Source organism: Atheta coriaria, unplaced genomic scaffold (genome assembly GCF_025399875.1).
Source record: "Atheta coriaria isolate IRGN ID8LTWV9N9 unplaced genomic scaffold, Caltech_Dcor_3.1 hic_scaffold_6_pilon, whole genome shotgun sequence".
Lineage (NCBI taxonomy): Eukaryota > Metazoa > Arthropoda > Insecta > Coleoptera > Staphylinidae > Dalotia > Dalotia coriaria.
Window position 1 is genome coordinate 1,870,441 of NW_027045448.1, and position 24,389 is coordinate 1,894,829.

At 35.4% G+C, this 24,389-nt stretch overlaps 1 protein-coding gene across 2 annotated transcripts in view; it reads right to left on the reverse strand.

Annotated features, from left to right (window-relative positions):
- rst (irregular chiasm C-roughest) overlaps nucleotides 1–24,389 on the reverse strand; it is a 223,593-nt gene that overhangs the window by 81,338 nt on the left and 117,866 nt on the right. For both annotated transcript variants that reach the window (XM_065304214.1, XM_065304215.1), the window contains exon 3: nucleotides 22,603–22,854. The gene's annotated coding sequence lies outside the window, so the exon portion shown is untranslated. The remainder of the gene's footprint in view (nucleotides 1–22,602; nucleotides 22,855–24,389) is intronic.

Sequence of the window (24,389 nt, forward strand, 5' to 3'; positions counted from 1 at the left end):
CTATGAGAAGATAATAAAACCAAAAACGTAAACGCTATTTATATTTATTGTGAATGTTAAATTCTTGTAGTGGGTTAAATACAATCCTCACATTGTTCCATTTATCTGCACTACACATTCATCTGAATGCTTTTGTTGTTCAAATTTATCCCTGAAATGAATTTTCCAAAAAGTGTTCTGTTTGCATGCGGCATGCTTCAGCACGTAGCTTTCGGATTCAAATATGCTACTACAAACATCGAGGAAACCGACTAAAACAGTAAGTGTATAATGGCGAGAGGATGTAGCACACATGTGTGCTTCAATGGCAGGAAAAAATGCGCGCTTGATGGAAAATTGAAAACATTACACTTCCACTCTATGCGTTATGCGCCGTTATATGGCGAGTTAAAATACACAATTTTTTCGCGCCTCGTTGTCATGTGTGCAGACGTTCTCGTCCTCGTAGATAGGCAGACGTTGAAGGGTAATTTTTTTTCGTTTTTATTTCGTTTGTTAGGTTATTGTGTTGTCTAGTATTGTGCATTCAGCAGTGAATGCACGAATATATGTTATGAATCCATATAAAAATATGTAGGTATAGTTATAGTTGTCGTATACAATAATAACTATACAACAACACGTTGTTCTTGATTAACATTTTGTGTTGTATTTACTAGACTAGTAGGTATGTTCATTATTCTCTACGAAGTTAATTTGACCAAAAAAATCAATTCAGAATGTAGGTTCACACAATGTAGAGAGTTACGCAAGGACAAACACACATTTTGCTGGAATGGACATTGAATACGCTGAAATTGAGAGGAAAATGGAATACAAAAACAGCACGTAATTTTTCGAATCGAGGGAAAAACGGCGAGTACGCCGCGAAATTGCATTAAAAAGCGATTTCAGTCAATTAACGTACTACAATATTGTTGAACCCTCTGTGTTGTAGGTTGTAATGTGAATTCAAACGCTCCGGAAAATGTTTCCTCGCTTTTTAACAATTTTCTACTAATTTTAGAATTAAAAAGAAAACAAATTTGTTACTACCTGCACGTATATTCCGGAGAATCTTATTAGCAATTTTAAAAGACATCACTGTCAAATCAAAAATTTAATTATTTCTTTTAAATCTGATATTGACGAACAGAGGATTTGCGTGTTAATTTTTAGTATCTCTAATTACTTTATTACGTGATGATGATGTGTTCCACGTGTCATTTACATGTTTAAATGTAAATTTAGCGTTTAACATACCAGTCAAAGGTGGCACGAACAACACATGGCATTTACAAAGAACAGCATAATATTTGTTTTGTGGCAATTTAGTAACATTTTAGTAATATTAACAAAAGGGTAAACGGTATCAAAGCAAACGTTTTGTAGGCATAAAAATTGATGGAATAATTATAAATAAATAAATAAATAAAAATGAACATTCAATTAATATCTACCTACTATGAACTAATGATAAAATATAAAAAAAGTAATTCATTACTGGTAAATTGCTCTTAATTTCCTAATTTTTTTCCACCAAACTGTATGTGCTTTTCAATTCATAGCGTTAAATAGCAATGATTTAAGTTTTCGGAAAATGACTTATTTATTAACTTGCGTATATTTTTTACAGGATAGTGTTTTCCATAAAACAGGACGAATGCATGAAATGAAACATAACATGTTCAGATTTATCATGTCGGCTGTTTTATTTTTTGACCAACACATTTTTCTATTACAATTACGCCGGCAGTCCCCGTCGCGATATCATACAATGAACATTTGTTCAGCATTGGAGGTCATTCATACACATCGTACGCAGTGTACGTACGTTTATACTACCTAGGTCCTAATGCTGCGATAATACATGGGCACATCGTGCGTGGCATCAAAAAGCACAAAGGTACGCACAGATACAAATACACATCATACTGCAAGCCCATAAAGCACATCACATTCGCGCACGTTGCTGCTGGCGCGCGCGTACATATGTGTGAAATGTGAAACAAAACGGCATGTTTTGTGGAATCACGAGAGACATGCGAACGACCGTTCATACATTGTTATTACTCGGGCGGCGTCCTGACAAATGTGAAGCGCGCAGAATTGGCATGCATGCGCGCGACCAGCGGACGTGGACGCCGCCGCAGCGAAAGGACACGGGATGCATGCACAACGAGCTCTCTGCCCCCTGCCTCGCTGTGTATTGATATCGGCGCGCGTCGGACCGGACTGGTTCAATTTCGAATCGCTGCTATCATCGCGATAGTGAAATTCACGCACGCACCGCGTGTGTGCAAGAACGGACCGTCATCATCATCAACGCGTTTGCTATCGGCAGCGGATGATGTAAAGGTGGATGTACTAATGACACATTATTTTTACACGTTAACACTTTTTCTGCGTGAACAAACATGCGGCATGTCGGATAGCAAAATAGCAGCGCTGTGAAATTGACACCTATATGAGCGTATTACCAGACAGGAATATTAAATAATTTCATGTATGCTGTTTCAGAATTACACAGGTATGAAATTCCAAACACCATCTATCAATTTATTCATTTTTTTTATCATAATGCCGCGAATGAAAGAGAAAAAAACTAAAACATTATAAGTACGTCGATTTAAAAGTATCTGTTTGTTCCCGAATATATTGAATTCCTGGTTGGTCATTTCCAGAAATTCTAAGTCTCTTAATCGAAGTTCAAAATTAGTTGGCGGCAGGTCGGCGGGCATTGCTCGTCGGCGCCGTTAATTTCTTCTAAAATAACACCGTTTGTTATTCTGGGTCAACAAAAGGTATTGCTGACTGATGCGCACGCAACGCACAGCCCGCCGCCGGCGAGAGTGCAATGGTCCTGCAACAGATCGTTTCAGTAACGAAACAGTAAGGTTTCGACTGATTTAGAAAGAAGCGTGTGCGGCAACTTTTTGTTTGTTAGATCGTAATTTGTGAGGCTAGTGACGGTTCTCAAACTACCAGTGCTGTACTAAACATTTACACACTTCCAACAACAAATAATCACCTTCCCATTTATTGTGTTTTATAACGAAATTTAATTTAGACAGTCATATAAATAATGAGTGTTCAATATATTTTGTAATTTGTTTAAATCTGTTTTTGCTGTACTAAATACGTTTCTGTTGTGATCACTACATAAGTATGTAGAGTCTGCGGTGCAAGGTACGCGCTCAAAGTAAAAAGAATCAATTTTCAGTCTATTAGTTTAAGTACGTTCGCGTTTGTGGAGATTTGGTGTCTGAGCATGGCGCATTACAGCACATGCACACAGCGAGAGGATATAACATTCTTATACTTTCATGTTCCGAGGATTTAAATGCGTCTGGACGGTGTATTTTTAGTCGCGCATTTCGAGACACACCATTTAAGATATGCTAAACTATTGAGTCGTTCAACCCTAATTCAATTAAACATCAGCAAACGATTGAATGTATTTATTTCTGCAGCAAATGAAACCCTATACATATCGGAATCATTAATCATTTTAGATTTTAGATAAAATAAGAAAATGCTTTTTTAACTAACTGCCTCGGTCTTAGAAAATACCTTCCACTTTGACATTGTCTCGATTTTTTCCTCAAACCTTTTTTAACCATCCATGTTTCACACGAAGAATGTTAATAACGTGCCTTCCTCTTCTAGACTACATGCATATCTACGCCATGTGGCAATCGTGTGCTCAATCAGCATCTCGTTTATTTTATCTTGGACCTTCTTAATTTCTTGATTCTCGCGATGATTTTTGTTTTCCCTTGGGGACTCTGCGGCTGATTATATAAGTGAGCTTAATGTGGTGAACTTTGATTGTATTGTACGTTTTTTCGGCTCGTTTGCGTTTTTGTTCTGTCGAATGCGTGCGTCTGCTGCGCATACCTATACTTAGAAACCGAGTTAGTCGGAGGAGTCGATTTGTTGACTTAAACGTGTTGCCCACGAGCGACCGGCGCAATTCTCTTATTTAAATCCTCCAATTTCGAAGGACCACAAAAACAGACAATTTAGAAATTACTGCGGATTATCATCGAACATGATTTCAGCTTTAAACTATTTTCTATGATTTACTTGGATCTTGTTAGTCAAAGGAAAGTTTTATCACAAACCGATAATAATAAATACGTAAGCAAATTATTGCAAAATTTAAATTTGATTAATCGTAGTTTCTATGCAAACTTAAATTTCTTAGGATTATGTAATCCACAATTTAGGCAAAAAACAGATTTTTATTTTATTTTTGTTTTATGTGAAAACTTTGACTAACAATTATTTGTTTTTAATGTTTTTCATCTTTTTCGAATTCGTTTGTAATGTGCGTATGTGTCTGCTTGATGGTGCATGTCAAGTAAGAAAACAAGAACTTTGAGAGCATCTTTTGATGTGAAATTAATGAGTTCCCTTTGAAATTCTTTCTTCTTCCGCCATTTGCGCTTTTCGCATTGAAAACAAGCCCGCGACTACACTGTGTTTTGAATCTTAAGCAGTATCAAAAGATAAGTGATATTTAAAACTTGATATTTTTAAAATAATAAAAATCGAATTTTTCTAAAAATATAAATAGTGGATATTACGTATGCTTAGCTACGTATGCCAAGGGATGTCCGCAGGCACTAATCAAAAATGAAAATAATGTAGTCGCACACACGTGTCAATTAAGGCACATATGACCGGGCCGACGTGCTCTAGTAGCATATGACTCGTACGGCCAAGAGGCCACTTGTGCCTTGGGCACAGCATCGGGTCTAAACAACCAACCCTCTTCGCCGAGTCTAATGCAGTGCTCGCGCAATTCAATTTTCAATGGGCGCGCAATAATTGCAAAGTCATGATCCCGACTTTAATTACAGCCTACGACTACTTGGGGGTTTATTCGAAGAAAAAAAAAAGGGTTTGTCCAAACGTCACCAGTGTCATCATGGGGGAGCCAGTAGTGCCAAGGCTGCTTTGTTTGTAGAAATCAGGAGAGGACTGGAGGAGGTGTGGACGTAATTAAGGATCTACATGGCAGTCGATTGAAATAACAAATTAGAGGGTTGATGGAACGCATAATACCCATGAAATCTATTCAAGTAGACCAAATTGATTTGCTCTCGTAATGCGTAATAATATAGTCATACTTTATACTTACAGTCTCGTGTAAACGGGTAATTGAAGTATGCACATACCTGAAATAAATAAAAATATATGAATATTGAATATTTAGACTATGAAATATGATTTCCATTTTTCTGCCCAGTTTAATAAAAATATATGCGTAGTATTTTAATCAAATTACACATGTGAGCTGAGTAATATATATTCGTGCATAGTAAAAGTTATATTCGAATGTTATGCGCGCTGATTTAATTGCCGACAGGCATATAAAAGTTTATAAGTGCGCGAATGTATGTGCTGAACATAAAATCACCCCTCTTTAGTTAGAATAACTGGGTGCGAGCACGAAAAACATCACTGTCGCATGTGGTGCCCGCATGTAAATAGTTCTTGTACCGATTGGCTCAACAAACATGCGTCTTTCGATTGAGTTATCCACTGCATTATACGCGCAACTACTTAAGTTATATCAGAGGATAATCAGTTTTTGATATTGGTGAACATAAAAAAACCGACTTCGGGGTTTGATAAATGAAAACAAACGCATTTTATGACCGTATTCTGAAGTACGCCATGGTAAAAACGCAAATGCTCATTGTGCAAGCATTAAACTAAACGTATTTAATATGACGAATATAATAAGTAAATACGGAAAATTGTGCACGCAAATAAGCGGCCGAATTTTATAATCGCAAATATGAGGTTTCGTTACTGCGATAAGAACACACTCCAAACAAAACACAGCAAAGTATTTATTTTGATTTCAGCAGGTTTTTATCAACTTGATTAAAATTGGGAATTAAATCTTAACTAAACATAATACAGTTTCACCATCATAAACAAATATTTAAAAGAAGTCAAATTTGTTATTTAAAAATGGCGCCAGATCGATGCAACCGTTTTTGTTTTGTTTTCATTGACTTAATTTGCAGAACATTTAAAACTAAAATTAAATAATTAAACATAAACATAATTTATTGCTAATAATTGAGAACTTATTAACTCGAATAACAGTTTTGTAAATACCAACATATTCGGCTCAAACGTGACGCAGTTGATACTTAATTACTTTTGGTAAATTCGGTCTGGCTCAAAGGAATCGTAATAGAAAAGAGAAGTAAAAAGTAAAGTAAAGGATATAGTTAATTTAGATCAAGATGCCCACCCATGTCGGCTGAAATTAAGAAAAAAACTGTACGAACACACAGAGCGGCACTTTTATTATAATAAAATGGATTCAGAATTAGAGAAAGAAGTAAACCAGGAAAAATTTGAATAGTTATTAGGTCCATTACTGTTTCCACTGCCATTATGAGCAGGATAGATTATTTCCTAAAGTCAAATGATGCATTTTTCAAAAACCGTTGAACTTCAAACACAAGTTGCATCATAATGCACTACAAAAGTTCATAACAAAATAAAAAGAAGTACAAAGAGAAAATCCATACTATTATAAAAGAGATATTTAGTTCGGGTAAGAAATGCGTTGAAAAGCATAAATATTTTGACTCAAAAATAGCTGCGGCATATTTTAGAACCTTCCAAACGAGACTACAAATAACAGGCGTGCTTAATGCGTGTTTGCATCTTACAACATTAAACAATGCGCTCGGTATATTTATAATGTGGGTTTTTATCATGCATAATAAATTCACCTCATAATTATATCAACTCGTTTTTAATTTTTCGTTGCATAAACAAATATTCATGTTGAGTACGAGTGTACGCTCGCGCTGCTTTTGGTTAGTTAAACAAACCATTAAAGTTTAAGATCACTTAAAACCAACTACGGAGAAGTTGAATCAAGCCGAAACCATTTTTATGATACTGAATAAATGCTGCAACAGTACATAACCTAAATGTGGCTTTAGGTTAGGTATTAATAACGAAATCAATTGTTTTTGCCGAACGATGATAATAAAATTAAGTAATAATTGCGTTTGAAGTTTTTGTTAAGCTTCTGGTATTACCAGTTGGTTTTCCTTGTTTCTTGCTTCGTTACAGCAAGAAGCTAACAGATTTATAGCTTTTTACATGTTAACAACAAGACGATGCATATACGCAGAGTATTAAAGCATGAAGAACATTAGGCACTATTATATTAAACAAACAGGCAACTCATGATTCTAATGATGGTGAGTAAAATGCTCACAAGAAACTGCTACAACTCAAGAAACAACTTCATTTATTCTGTAATCTAAACGTATTAAGAAGTTGATTAGATAAAACAACAATAGGCAATGCTGCCTGCATAAACACAAATTTAGTAGGTAACCAACTTAAAAATTGTCATTTTTGCAAAGTTATAAAAACAAAGCGATTGACTGGAAAATTATTTAATTAACCGTTTATAATTTAAATATTACACTACATACTGCACGATGTACGAGTACTGCAGTTGCGACGCCTAGGTAAATTTTCAAGCATGACAATATGTAAAGAAGTGATAAACTGGAAGAAACCAAAGTGCCACCGAATGATCAACACCCATGCCGACGTAAACACTAAAAATGATAACTTTGTCGGCATTTTTTCGATGTGTGAGTGGGTGAATGTGAGTGCATTAATGTTCGGGCGAAGCAGCGCTGCCCAAACACACATCATACACTTCAAGCTTACCGAAACTAGTAATAGAATAGGGTTGCGGCGTAGAAGAAAAAAGCCAACAAAACAGTTTAGATAAGAACAAATGATGCTATACATAAAAGCAACCTCCGATGCACACACGAGCCGAAAGACAAAATAATGTGAAAAAGCAATAAAATAAATAAGAGCTACAAATCTACAAATTCAACGACACGATAAATTAACATGAGGCGGTTTTATTGGAAAGGGAATTTGTTCGAATTTCGATGGCGGTGGTTGTATCCGACCGCCAGGCCGCCGACTCTTTTACTTTGACGGTTTATTTTTAATTAGACGACAATCAAAAGACTTATGTTCGGATCCCTATGTGTTGCACAACGGTCGGCCGGATCCAAATTGGAGCAATTTATTTGATCCAGTTTGGGACCGCTATTTAGATATGAGATAATCGAATAAATGTGGAAATTAAACTAATCCGGAATGCCGCCGCGGGAGTTGATGAATTCTGGTATTCGATTTCGTTAGGTACCTAAGCATGGCGAAGAACGAAATTAAGCTCTGCACAGTCTTCCTTGCTCTGTTTTATTAAAAGGTACTAATTTTTGTGTTTCTTTTGCGTTTGCTAGACGAAACACTTGATTGAAATTATCTTCCAGTTAGAGCTTAATTTAATTTGAGCTTTCTATTAATAGGGAATATTTGTTAATCCAACTTTTGATGCAACCGACACTTCATAAATAATTACACGGCCGTTGCATATTAAGTGGATAATTTAAAGTCAGGTGCCAAACACTTTGAGGTTATTTTAGTACCAATTATGATTTTTGATTTCCTATTGCTGCATAAAAAGACAACTAATACTAATATCTTGTTACATAGTGCAATTGAGCTGGAAACTATAATAATATCCAAACCGAAAATGAAACGCGTCCAATATATCATAGAAAATATGTGGAATGCGTATGTTTGGTTGCATGTTAGTAGCTAGTAGCAGCTAACAAACACTTGTCGTTAGCAATGGCTTTTATGAGCAATCGTAAAAACCGACGGTCGCATTCGCGGTGCAGGAAATACTGGCGCTTGAAGCCTCTATAATAGCATTGGTGTTAGTATTGAATATACGAAACTTTGCACCGCGGACGTTGAAGCGAAATCGTAAATTCGATTATTTATTGTGTAACCTTAACGCCGCGCAGGTAACTAGACCGGAGGCCAAAATGGCAGGCTGTGCAACTAAACGACAACTAGAAAATCTATTCGTTCATCATGTTCGCCCCAATGCGCCATCAGAACACATCATCGGGACGAAACACTACGCCCTGATTGTTGGTTAAAAATATCGACCGGCAAAAAAGAACAACGCAAGCACCACCACAGTATTTGCAGAGCACTGCATAGGACTGCAGTGGTAGGATTTTGATGAGTGTAAGATTATAAAATATTTATTACCGAGCGCTGCAGGTCGTTGCGGCAGCGAGAGCAGTGCTGTAACCACGGCAGCGGAAGACGACTTTAATTGCTAACCAACTCGACGCACGGGCGAGCAGAGAGCAAGACAGCGCTACAGATGCATCGCGTTTAGAACATTTGTCTTTCGTAGATTATACATATGGCGATATGGATTCCGGAGAGATGCTGTGGTGCAAAATTGAATGCAGGTCGTAAACATTAGACGTTAAACGAATTAGGGAAACATGTTGTGTTTTGAACTAATCTCTCTTATAATCAATTATTTTACTTCATTTTTGTAAATAATAATTTAATGTTGAAACTATTCTTAAATTGCAATTTAATTAAATTTTATAATTGCATGCTGCGTTTTTAAGCACGCAGAGTAAAACGAAAACCGCAGAACAAATTTAAGTAAATTGCAAAAGTTATCTGCTCTTGTCCTCAATTGCGCGCTGTATTCTTACACGAAGTACTGTCTCGTGCGTGTTTTTTTATTTTCTTTTACGAATTGTTGTTTTCTGCGCAATTTCACCATCGCAATTAGTGACTTTATCATTGATATTTTCACTGGTTGAACTTTCTGACGTGAAAATTCTATGTATTTAAAGTTACAATTATGTAACTTTATAAAACTATTTACAACGTCGCAAATTGTCACATTGGCTCAATCAAAACGTGTAAAATGCAAACAATAGCAAAAGAATTTGCCGGTGTTTACTGTCAGTCGTCTTCACCGTATTAAAAGTTAAAGAAAAAGCGCTTCCAAAGCCACCGCCGGCAATCTAATGATAAAATTTATAGTAGTATCTCATGGATACAGTAATAATTCGGTGATTGTCACAACATCGCGGCATCTTAAGCGTAATTCCCTCGTAATGTACAAGTAGGCAGGCGCTTCCAAAACGCGCGGCCACCATAAAAGAACAAAAGTCGCTTTTGTAAACATCAACATAGCGAGAAAACAAGCGTTATTACGACGCCGCCATCCGCCGCATATTATTTCTTTCGAATTTTATGATTTTTTTCGGGTCCTGCTGATGTTTACGTTTGCGTTGGTTGTTGCTTTGGGCTATGCCGCATCTCAAGACAGAGACGGATGCGACAAAAAATTTTTACTTCTCCCATCTCAAGCACGATAATGTGCGCGTACTGTGTGTTACGTCTTCGGGAGATCGTCGGGAACGATACAATAAAATCTCACTTGTTTATTTGCCTTCATGCGGCCGTGAAAGATAACAATCGATTGACCCACGGCATCTGCAGCACTGGTATGTGTAACTATTCTTAAATATTAAATGTTAATTTAATAAACGGTAGCGTTTAACTATTAATAATGGCGCTGCTACTTTGGAAATATTCAAATTAATCAAATTATGTGATGCAATAAAAAATCTGGTTACAGTTTATTAAATAAACATTGTATAAAATCACCGTAGCATATTTTGAAGGTAGGTTGATATTAAGCAGAGAAGTTGCTGGAAAAGTTCTACATCATATAAAATACACGCATGGAGTATCTGGTCTCCTCTCTTGGTTGTTGCAATAATAAGTTTATAAATTCTCAGTCGGCAGGTGCAAGCGATTTCATTCTGGCCTGGTCGCTTTCGTCTCTTTGCCGTTCGTCTCCGCGCATCTCGCAAGTGCAAGAAACCAGCATCAACATCAGAATCACGCAGGAAAGAAACCAAAGAGTACAGAGCAAATCAAACCGGATAGTTAAAACATGCACTGCGCATCTTGTACAGCTTGCATGCTGGTTTCACCTGCGAAAGAAACTAAATTAAAGCCACGCCGACCAAAATCACTCCTGCAGCTATTAAATAAACTTTCAATTCGCCATCACTTCGTTTAAAAACAATCCCAACTAGTGCCGGATTCACTTGCCTGTCACATGTTGCGCATTGATTAAACATATCCTAACTGTTACTCCTTATTATGTTAATGCATGCTCGTTGACTAGGTACACGGATAGCCCAAGGTTGCGACATGCGATGCGCGTGTGTAATAGGTGTAATTCTTGCACGACACGAGTTGCCAATTGCGGTAGCCGAAAATTATGAAAATTTTCTGCCTGGCGAACGCAACAAGTGGTCAGAATTGCATCGTGTCGCGGCACGATGATAGAAAGAAACTTAGAAATAAGAGGCTTAGTTCTCGTCGTCGACGCGCTGGCAAATTGAGCGAAGCACTAAATATGTCTTTCTATCCCGAACGTGACCATAATCTGTGAGGTAAGTTGGCCATCGGCAAGGAGTATGCCTGTCTCGCTGCCAGCCAAAACAACCATCCGCGCTGTTATTAAGTACCTAAATATCTTCTTAAAGTAATGCAAAGCAAAGAAAGCTTGCGCGGCGCTCTTACGCTCGGCTACTTGAAAAGTGCATTGTATAGGTCTTAAATTTCTCATAAGTACAAGTACTCACGCGACACAGCAAAACACTACACCTTTCATTCGCAATATTAATACCTATGTATACCTATATGAACTCAAATTTTAATTTACAAAATAAAATTTTGAAATAAATCTGATATATTATTTGCTGTTAGGTATCTGTATAAGAGACATAAATTTAATTATCATTGCAAAATCACCCAATTTTATTATTTTTCTCTTTTATTTTGCGATAATTGTTGCATAAAATTCTCAAGTTGTATCTTTTGTATCTTTAAGATACGAGTATTATTTCTGCATATTATGGGCATAGTAATTAAATATCTCCCGTAGTTTAAACACACAAGCCATAAACGTTATTAATTGCTCAATAATATACGTTTTTCGTGTGGCACTTGTGAAGCTTTGAAGCGCACTTTAACACCCGGTATATAATAATGTTTAGAAGCAGTGAAAATTACAGGAAACTGAACTGTCGTTAATTATTATTACGTATGACAGTTTACGTTTCCGTATTACGCTTTAGAAATTCTCACTTTGTCGATAGAGAATGTAAAAAAACATCCTGTGTAAACGGTGGTCGTGATTATAACAATATCCGGGTAAGAAGCAGTTATTTTTTTAAAATTAATTTTATCGCTGAACTTTGCAAAAATCAGTATATGCGAAATTAACAGAATAAAAAAAAAGTACTTTGTCAAACCCAGACATTTATTCTACAGATTCTTTAAGAAAAATTGATTATAATCAACAGAAAAACCGAGAAAACCAATTTGGTTTAAAACTATATGCTGATGTGTAAAATTAAATCCTTAGAGCGCTTGCTTTATTTCAAGTACCATTATTAAACTATTGTTCTTATAAGACTCGCCACGTTGCCACACCAAATCATGGGTTGAAACAAGAGCATTACATTTATCGCACGTGAACAAGCAGTATTAGAAGTGTTAGAGTGTGCTATTGACAAAACAAAGCGCCTCCGTGTAAAACGATGTAAAATCATAAAAATCAACCTTGTCTATCGCTTATTGCTAGCACCGGGACAACGTGAATGTGAGAATTTGAGTGGTGAAATAAAAGCAGCACTTTAGAGAAAACGGGTGATAATTACGAATCATGACTAATAAGCGAGCAACATTCCCATGCGTGCCGAAAGCGCGTTTCACGTGCGTTTCGTGAAACGCACGAGTACTAATAAATAAGTAAAGACACCGACGACTCCGACGATTGCCTGCGCGCTGGTGGAAACGATTTAGAAGAATTAGTAGAGAGCGATGTGAGTGTGCCGAAGAATAAAGTGCGAACGCGCCAACGAGGTGGAATAAAATTAGGCGAATTATTATTAGATGATTACTTGTTTGCACACAAGTCGAGTTAATCATCCGAGTCAATAATACATTCTACGAAACGCGTTTTTGGTAATAATATTTATAAATTATGATGAAAGTGAAACGTACGCAGTGGAATGCAGACAAATTGTACCAATTTATTTTTGCCATTTAAACCGAACTTAATAACTTGTCTCACATTTTAATTAAACGCATCCTAAAGTGAATTTATAGTTTTTCCCAGGTAGTTGTAATAAATAGATTATAGTGCTGCGAAATGTTTTCATTTCAAAAATTTCTCAATTATTTTGTGCCGCTTCATCACACGCCACAGACGCTTTTATATTAACCACAAGTAAAGAAGCGAGTGTCGCAATGGTCAATTCAAGTGTATCCAGCCGACAGGAAGTCAAAACAAAGCCAAATATTCCGTCAACGAGTCCAATGGCTGTGCGGACATTACGAGTAATTTCGACTTCTGAATGAATGGTAACACAATAGCAGCATAAGCATCATCATCAATGTCAGACGGATATGAAATGGACCGCCGCCGGGAGGATAGTTTTCGGAGCAAAAAGTATGATGCGAGCACATTATAAATTTATTGCGCTTGTTGAACCGTTAAACGCGCGAGACCGGCGGCATTCCCGACCCTGGACTGAACAACACATTAATACGGCGTGCGTTTTTGATCGGCCAGCGTAAAACTAACAAATGGATCACAGCTTTAAATTTTAAAAGTCTTGCTATAACTAATAGCACTGAGAATGAGTGGGATTCGTCAAATGTTCTTTTTCTGACTTTGATGATACGGTCTGAGGCGTCACCAAGCAAAAACTGCCAAAAGTAAGTTGTGTGAGTAAAACGAAAAGAACAGAAAAGTTACTTGCGAGGTACTTCGGTATTACTTAAGATGGGATTGAAAAAAATTAAGGAAGTTTAAAGTTTTTAAGTTTGAAACTTTTATTACTTCTAGCAGGCGCGGATGAGCCGACAAAAACGTTTCATTACCTTTAATTGTTTTGTCATTTCAAAAGTTATATATCCTGAGGTCGGCCTCAGGCCACCGACCGACTTGACGTTGTTCCTTTTGAGTTTAATTGATAGTGATGGTAGACTCGTGCCAAATTGACACATATCTAGGTCACTATCTATGAGCGCGGTTTGAAATCAGCAATAGTAGTTGTTATTGATAATAACAAACCACATGGAGTGTTAATTTCCAAACTTATTTAGGCCGAAAAATCATAATTAATCAACACATTTATGATATAATTTACATTTATATAAACCTAAAATCCGTTAGATTCAAGCTATTGATACACAAAATTACTGTTCATCCGCAATGTTTAGTGTAATTCATATATACGCATATATAAAACGCCATATTTTAATATATTATTAAATCAAGACGATAATTAGTTGATTGATTTAATTTTAGACATGACGTACTTCCTGTACACTTACGCATGCCTTAAGACAGTTAAAGTAAACCCACAAAAATGTACGGTGTGTCGATTGGGGAGAGATTTGTCTCTAAATATAGAACTCACCAGTAAAAAAATCAGCCCTTCGACTTCATTCATTTTAAAAATGTCAAAAAAATGTTACGCGTGATTTGCTGCAATATTGATAATATTTTAGAGAGTTGGTGTTTCATTGAAATGTCCTGGTATGTATAACGTGAATTTACAATTTATTTACAACTTTCTACGCGCAAATTATTATTTCTGGCAATTTTGTTATTTCTTCGAAAATATAAAGTCTAAAAGTCCTGCGCAATAGTGGAGTAAATACATGTTTATTGATTTTACTACACAAACATGTCAGTCATAATAAATACAATATTATACAATTCAGCGCCAGACGTTCCGAACAGCAATTTAATTTTAAACAACGCTTTAATTACTTTTAGGTATTTCGGCTGTTTAATTGAAAAATATTATTTGCTGCAGCTCTTTTAAATTAAAAAAATTATTTATTAAATTGTTTTGCTTCACAGCATGCTGATGTAGAAAAAATGCAATCGTTTTAAGCGTGCAAATTGTTCAGACACGAAAAATGAAACAAAAATTGATGCAGACACGTTAAAGAAAATGGCCGAGCAATTTGTACGCGCAGCCGCCATATTATTACTGCGTTGTTGTGTTTACTTAACGAGCCCAAAATATTCGTTATTATTGCGAATGTGGTGTGATCACAACCGACGTGTTGTGTCCGCATACTCTTTACAAAACGCGACTAAAAAGTGGACCCCACGATATTCGTGCCGCCACGTTAAGTATCACGTGTCACATATCATAACCGATGACACGACTATAAGGTCGATTTGGATTTCATGCAATCTGCCCCGCGTTAACTTCACCGCAAGACATCAAGCATTGAGTTTCATATTGAGTATACGAAAACACGAAATATAATAATTATCCACGTCAATAATTTTTGCGCTACCGCGAAAACGAATAAGAACAAATAAACCTTGATATTGAAGATAAATATTTCACTCAACTCAGGTGATGAAATAAAAAGGAAAATCATGATATCGGAAAATTTCCATTTTCAATCACTGAGTATAAACCCTAACTCATAAGGGCCTTGACCTATATGAGAAAAGTTTTATTCTTCGATTTAATATAAAAAATAATAGCTTTCCATCTTTCAATGAATCAGATACATCAGTCCGTATTTATAGATTAAAATGAACCACATTCAATTCCGGTGTTCTATTTTCGAACATCCTATAATTGATGCATCCGAGGGTGTGCAAGAATTGTCCACAAATCGACAACGGGATGCGGGAATGTGGAATATACTCGTATGTATCGAATGGCAGTTTGAACGCGAGGGGAAGCTAAAAATAATCAGCGCCCAACTATCTTCACTTCACAAATTCTTACAGTGCAATGCATTCTTTCGGAGCATCCGTAATCGTTGTATGTGTGAACAATCTATTTCCACGCGTGAAGTACTTGCGCAAGTATTTTCTCTAAAAACAGCACCCAACCATTATTACAACAGTGCTTAATTTGAAAAAAATAAAAAGTGTTTAAAAAATAATGCAAAATAAATTTGCATGTCCAATTGCATGAGTAAAAGTTAACGAAAGTTAAATTGTTTTCTAACAACTACTTTGTTATTTTATAACAAAAAGAAACATGAAATTAATATTTCATTTGTTGTTAACCGCCGTATAGAAAAACCTAATCTTAATTATCGTGTGAATTTGCGACAACTATAATTCTTTTGTCACAAAAAGTGTTAAGTCATAGATGATGACAATTTTTTTAATGATCATCAACATTAACAACTACAATGTTGCATGTCCTATCTCCTAAGCGAAATTTACTCATCGTCATTAAATAAAATTCACTTCCATTATAAAATGAGATTCTGAAATGCATAACGCGGACATAAGAATAGAATTAGCATAGTAATTAACTTTATATTTGTACCCATACAAAATTTTGCTTTCACTTGTTATGAAATTATTTATCAATTTAGTTTCGCTTTCGTATTTCAATTGGAAGCTTTGCATTTTCCCATTTAGGAGTAGTATTTTTATGCGGCGATATAAACCTAACCTTATTTTATGACTTTTAATGCAGTGTGTGTGAGTGTAAGTTATCTTGGTGATTTTAAATTACAAATGAGTTTATGATTTATATATATAATGCTACAATTCGATATGGCAAACGCAAATACACTCAACACACGTGCATTAATCAAGCGCACAATAAAACTGAGTTTTGCATATTGCAGGTTTATTTTCTTTAGTTACTAAATGAGCACATGTTGCAACTTTTAATTGCAACGACAACGTTACACAACTTATTCATGGTGCGTATGACTAATTTAATACCAACTGTGGTAAATTCTATTTTATGCCATAAATGAATTATTAACGAAAGGCGTTAAGCATGAAGCACTAAAACATCTTTCGTTTCCAAATTATTAAGAAGATTCAGGCTTCAAGGCCATCGCAAACAAAGAAATATCGCAATTGCATTCATAAAACAATTTTATTTATTCGTTTATATATAATCGTGTTAAGTGGTAACAAGCTAACGGTGTTACCAGACAAGAGAACTACAGAAGTACATAACAAACAGTTAAACCGCGACTCGGGCACGATGTAATTTAAAGAGACAGCAACACAACAGAGGCAGTCATAGATTGCAACAGAAAAAGAAGCCGAAGGACTATAAAGCACAAAAATGCATAAATCAACTCGGCCGTTTCCTGCCTCGCCGCCTTCTCCTCCACCTTCTCGCTGGCGCGTACAGGCCGATTTAACAGCCTATGAAACTTTAACCTTCCTTCAGTTGTTGCCACTCTGCTAAGGAGTCAAGCACAGCCTCGCATATTATTATGACTGCAAATCGAATGTTACGAATACAGTTGATGTATTTGATTTAAAGAAAACAGCTGGCTGTACGAGTTAGATTTACATTCTGTTTGTGGTATTAAAATTTCCAGGCAAACGGTATAACCTGATTTTTACCCGTCTCAGGAGGATGCACATTGTTGCAAACAAAACACTTTGAAATATGAGCTGTGTTGACCGCAGGTCTCCACCGGAAAAACGTTTCTTTTCTTCGTAGCAACGAGTGCAGAAATGCAGGATAAACAACACTATTCACGTTTCCTTAGTTTATGCCTTCAGTTTTTATCATAGTGTCAAAAGCTTTATAATTATGATTTATATTAATCGCGGTAAACAAGTAGATTGTTGAGCGTAAATTTAGTTGGTGACATAAAAATAAACATTTTTCAAAGTTGCTATTCTTGACTAACCTAGAAAAAACTGTTTTACTATTTTGTGTTCACATTTTTCTTTAAATGGATTATTTGGGACATATAATAACTTTAACAAAAAAAACAATTACAGTGATCCCTCAAGGCATTAGATAATTTCCGTCGTCATAAATTATGACATATTAATGCTTCCGATAGATAGACTTTATAAAACAATTTTCTGCTCGACGAAACCGATTGGTTTTTGATTTGTAACTTTCTGTGATTGAGATCGCGCGTCCAAAATCGGCGAACACAATATTGAATCTAAGCGTGCGAGTGTACCCAGCAGGAAATATCAACAATTTATCGAGTCACGATATTGTATCTACAATACAATATTGATACATATTGAAACATATGGTAGCGATTCGACGGTGATAAGAATGGGCAAGTTATTAATTTCGAATGTAAATATGAACTATTATTGCGTTCCTATTATGATCCTGCCTTCCTGCCAATACTTGGGGCAATGTGCAGGCGAGATCAGAGAGTTCGTATAGGAAAGAGGGAGAAAACGTTCTGTAGCTGGTTCAATATTCACATATATGAGAAAAGTTTACAGTTTACTGTGGTAATCATAAAGGACGTGCCTTATAATTGGTCTAATGATAAAAATTCTAATTAAATGATAGCATCTACAACTAGTGTACCAATGCCGCGCACACGTCACACACGGAATATGATTGTTACAAATATACTACACAGTTCACTATTACTAACTTATTTAAGTTTTAAAATAGCAAAAGTTGTGCATAATTTTGATATCTCATTTAATTTTTTGTTTATACGAGTTACGCTATTATTTACTGATGAAGGGAGAATAATTTCTCTTTTTAATTTACATAAACAATATTATGTATAAAGTAAACAAGAAAAAATATTATGAAATCAATAATTTAAATCTGACTTGTGCTAATCACTTATTTTTTGTAGTAGAAACATTCATTGGCGAATGAAAAAGACATAATATTTAATCCGGCTTGGTGGCTATCTGGTTTATAACTTTATAAAACCTCTTGAATTTGTTGATTTGCTGACTGGTTTCGTGTTGATACACCTGATACGCACCAGAAAACGTAAAAATCATTGGTTGCCAACGTAATTTAAATAGGAATCACGTAAAACCTGAATGAATTTTATTATTTCGCACTAGTCAACAGCCACCACACTCAGCGGCAGCAACAGCTTTTCAATTCGCGATGCGTGCGTGTTTCGCAAATTATTTTTTCCATTTACCACCAGAACCCGTTTTACTTAGAAAACTAACTAAATATACATCAAAATAAACACCAAGTGATCTGATAATGTGTTGTACTAATTATATTGTATTAACTTGGTTTAAAAGATTTAATACTTCAAAATATAAACTTGAAATTGATTTTAAGAACTTTTGCCAAAATTAATAAAAAGTTTGAACGTGGGTAAGAATCATTTGGGGCACCTTGTAAGTGGAAATCCAACTTAAAAACAAACGCGTAGAAACCTAGATAGCATAAGTCTAAATAGTAATGAAAGCAAATGAAACACCAACCACACGGTTATGGTAGAATAAAAATGCGCTAGCCGCATGAAAACCTGAAAAGATGATCACATTAAAGGTAAAAATAAAATCATAGAGAAAATAGAAAATCGTGTCCAATAATTATTATGCAGACCGGCTGCCATTAACTCGAAGGTAATGTTTTCTTCATATTTTCATACTGTTTTACTTGCACTGAGTTCGTAACCGCAGCCCGGAATGAAACCATGAAACAAAATATGCAAAATAGCATATTAAAAAGTAAAATATGAAAAAATTTTCAAAAATAAAAATTTAATTAATTTTACATTGTAAACAATTAAATTCGCATTTTATAGAACATTTCGAGTGACGTTTATTAAATTTAAAATATATCCACATGCATTGTGACCTGTTGGATCTCTATAATCAGACTCCCTGCAGGCCTTCAAACTTGTACTGAAGATGAGATTACCTCTTATGATCTCGTTCGAACTGGAAGTCTCGCGTCTGGATAATTTTCAAAAGTTGCAAGTTGTAAAATCCGGTTGTGTATCTTTGATGTCCCGTCATTTCGTTATTTTGTGGTCGTCACCACTTTTGCGGTTTCCAAGCACAGCTACTTCTTTCGTGCAGGGATTGTAGATTGTCGCGACTCAGAATGTATACTAGTAAATATTCTTGCACTTTTTAATGGAAACCCCAAACCACAAATGCGGAGATTGTTAAAAACACGCAACTGAATCGTATCATTCAATATTTGTTGCATTCCCGTCCACTTTTACCCGCGAAGATGACCACATATGTTTTATTGACTATAAGGTATTAATTTCATTGATGGTTGTATCATGACCAACAAGACGTGAATCAACACTTTAATTAACATGAATGGCATGTGACGTTAGCGTGTAACGTGATTAAAGTCCAAAAGTCATAAATATCACGAATGTTTTGTTGAAGCCATGGAAATTTTTAAAATATAGACCTTAATTTTGCTTTCAAAGCCTTAATCACCCTTCAATTTGTCTCCATTTCAGATCTTATAATAGCCTTTCGGAGAAATCTTAAATATCCAAGTAAGTCATAAACTTCAACGAGAAAAGAAGCGACGGATGCTTCTGTAGTTGTTTTTTCTTCTTTTTCTGCATTACACACGAAGTTGTCGCCATAAAAATATAATTTACAACTCTATAAATTCTTATAGATTCCTTTACTATACATATGATTCTGGCGTGCGACGAGCATTTCTTTAAATCTTAGCGTCGGCGCGCACTTGTAGGTGTTTTATGTCTCGGAATTGAACGCACTTAATAGAATTCACACTTCTAATGCCAGCGGCATTACGAAAGGCATTTTTGATTGGTGTTCAACGTGTGAACATGATTTTTTACTTATCAATTACATACTAATGGAGAAATAATCGGGGAAATTATCGATAAGAAGAATATCTTATTATTGTATCATATGCGTCATAAATTTTCAAAGTGCATAATAATTGAGTAAAGTTCATGAGAATTATCCTCTGATATTTGTATTGGTCAAACATAGTTATATTCTATTTATTCATGTTGTGATTGCAATAAAATTATTTTAACATTATGCAAAAAATGAAAACTGAAATGTTAATGTTTGAAAGTGAATTGAATGTTATAATAATGTTAGACTTGCAAATTTTACGTGCAAAAGTGCTGTTATGTTTAATGTTCAAGATCTTTCATAATAGTATTGCACTATTAAAATCATTAAAATGTGAATATATTTAAATTGCAAAACGGTAACTCCCAGATTGAAATCTGACAAAGGCAAATATTAAACAACATTTGATTTCATTGAAATTTCAGTGTGAACGATTGCAAGTTTAATAAAAACTTGAGATTTGTGTTTTTATTGATGAATTGATCATAATTGGGTTTAATGATTTACAATATTAATGAAGCTACATATTTATATTAAATGAACCCAAAATGGTGCCGAATCATTACCAAAAATATCTGTAAATGTAATAGATGAATGGTATTTTGGCAAAACAATTTGTAATTGTCCAGGACCTGGACGTCGCATTAATTCATAAATTATGTATGATTCATTTTTGTTTGGGAAATTTTGAATTTACCCAGGTTGAAATTAAAATTAGAGCGCATTCATTGATTTTGCACACGATTTTAAGAGAATGTATTTGAAGTAGCATAATGAGCTAAGCGTAAATATCAATTCACATGTATGTGTTTTGACATTAATAGATGTATTAATTTATAATCATTTGAGCAATTTGTTATATTTACAGATTATTTATAGCTTTATTTTAATTGATAGTGTTTGATCAGTAAGTAATTTATGCAAATGTCATCAAGAGAATGTTTTGTTCATTTTGATATTCCAAGATGGGTCAAGAATATTTCTTATTTTTAATTGATGTCCATTAATATTGTTCTCTTGCGAAGCAGACTATCAATTACTGCTATTAATCAAACAAAGGGAGGCTACTGGCAATTGCAGGGACAATCGATCGGCTTTTCAATTCACTTGCACGACAGGAAAGATGGTTTTCACTTTGTATAGGTGGTAAAACTATAATTTAACAATGCTTTTAAATACTGTGAGATAGAATCATTAATCAAGATGGAATATATATCTATTGTTAACTCATTAAGTGTTGTTTTGACATGGCAACTACTCGAATTTATGAAAAATCATTTCAAAGGACAAATTTTCCCTTGACGTGTTCATAAAACAAAATATTGGTCCGATTGGTAACTGTCAGATTAGCAAATAAATTCTTCGTTGTCAAATGTCAACAATTACAACCTATGCTTCAATTTTTAAAGTACAGTTTTATTTGTGTAACCAGGACAAATACGCGGTAGTGTTTTATAGACAACCAGTACTAAAAATTAGTAATAATGAATTCGATTAGTTTTTAAATGAATATCGCTGCGTTTTATCACACTTCTTTGCCGAGCCCGGAAAACGCGCTGATCGCTTCTGAATGCACGAATCGCATGCATTCGTGAATGGGGCGATTTGTACATATAATACGTCAGGTAACAAACAAATCGATTGATTTTATCTCTAATGAGTGCCGCGATTCTAATTGAAAATCACAAAACTGGTTGCTGTTGTTCGGCGAACGAATAATAAACGAAAGGGAATAATGTATCGCTTTGCTGCAAACATCATCAACAGTACAATCGCAACGTTCATAATTCATTCCATTTAATTGTTTTTCGACGTTCCAACTTTCGAAAACTACTCTGTGCGATGCATCCGATTCAAAACATGCCTACAGCTTCAGTAATTACTTGTAAATAAATTCCGAACAATTGATTTTAAAATAACGCAACTGTTAAAAACCAACGACAAATGTCACTGAATGCTCTCACAGCACACATACTCGTATTTTTCCGAACTTTAAATGATTGTGCCTGGTTAAGATACAACTAGATGTAATTAATCACCTTTGTCTCGATGAAGTGCTCCCGTGTCGTTGTCTTCTCGCGCTGTTCGCTTCGGCTGATTATTTGATTAATCTCTCGCTTGGTTCCACCTTCCTTATCCACCTTCCTGTGTTGCTTGCGGTCGCACGTCGCCGGCCGAAGGTGAAATTGGTAGTTAGCTACGAATTGCTGGTGCAAATTGTGCCACAACAAGAAATGCCCAAGTCGGTCAAGAAGCTCGACCGCGCTGGCTCAGGATGCTGTTGGTGCATTCTGTAACAAATAATAAAGAACCACCACCGGTAATTATCTCCACAACGCACAAATCACTCGTAATTATTATTCTACCCAGTCCGCCGCCGCCGCCTCGTGGAATGAAAGTTAAGTGAACGAGTGCGGCCGGATTAAAGCCATCGAAAAGAACGAGAAATGTATGCGCGTTCGAATTAAAGGGCATAACAAGAAAAAACACACCGGTCAGAGAAACAATGATCGCTTGGTACAGATTAGGATTACGAAAGAAGATGTAAACGGTGTTTAAAGGAATTGACTTGTGCATTCTATATGAGGTGGTCTTTACAGTTGGAAGCATTGAGTAAGATACACGATAAATAATATCGCCAAAGCAAATTTAATTACACCAGCTACCTTTACTAGCCTTTGGATTATTCATACTTTGTTTTCGATGTGAAGCCGTATACGTTCACGTTATAGAAGTGGAAACCATTGTTATGCGTGTAATCATACCTGCTTGGATTGTCATTTGTATAATACGCATATTGATCTTTATTCTGGTGTTCACAACATACTCTTTTGAACTTATTGTTGTAGTTATAACTGTGTCAAAGTAGAACAACATTTTTTTGGTATAGCTTGGAATTTGAAATAATGAGAAATGCGTTTAATGAATAATCAATACGAAACCTTATATACACTCAAAAAATACAATGGACTAATAATAATAGATAATTCCTTATTCACACAGAATTACTGAGCAAATGCCAAAATAAATATGTGGTTCATGTTTAGTAATCAACATTATCGAATCACGATAAACTAGCGAGTAATAAATCTGAAAATTTAAACGTGCAATTGACAAAATCTTTAATTCTAAACTACCTACATGATTCATGCGAGCTTTTAAAAGCTTTTATCTGGCAGGAAAATGAAGACATCATATATGAATTATATCGTTTCACCAGTGATGCGGCTAATCCGCGTGTCAGGATTGCATTAATTTGCAATATAACATGATTTGTTGCGTTGGTTGTTTGTTGGCCAGCCGAATAACACACTCAAAAGCTGCAGAGTCACAGCAGAGTGCTAAAAACAAACCTAACCAAAAGTCAAGTCTGTCACTATGTGAATTATTATTAATTGTGAAAGCAATAAATTCGTTCTAATGCAAATTTAGAAATATGCAAATTATATATTATTATATTTTATAGGATTAAAAAATGTGACTTTTATGTTTGTGAATACCTGTGCAAGAAAATCTCAAAACAACTTTAAATGCTAAGGATTTTAAAGATTCCAGAGCAAGAAACGCTTACGGCGATAACGATTATACAATTACGACAATTAGAACGAGAGACTTTTTGCAATCGGATACCTCTATACCTTTGGCGTCTATGGTGTGATAAACTGGTGTACGCTTGGAACGCTCGGGACAGCCAAGATCTTCCATTCGCATGGAAAATTCCGGAAAGTGCACACATCGCATGCGAAATCCTCGGCGACGAAATATTCTCATTTCACTCATTTCGCTGCAATTTCCCAAGGTTCCTGAGCCACCTCGTTCATCATGC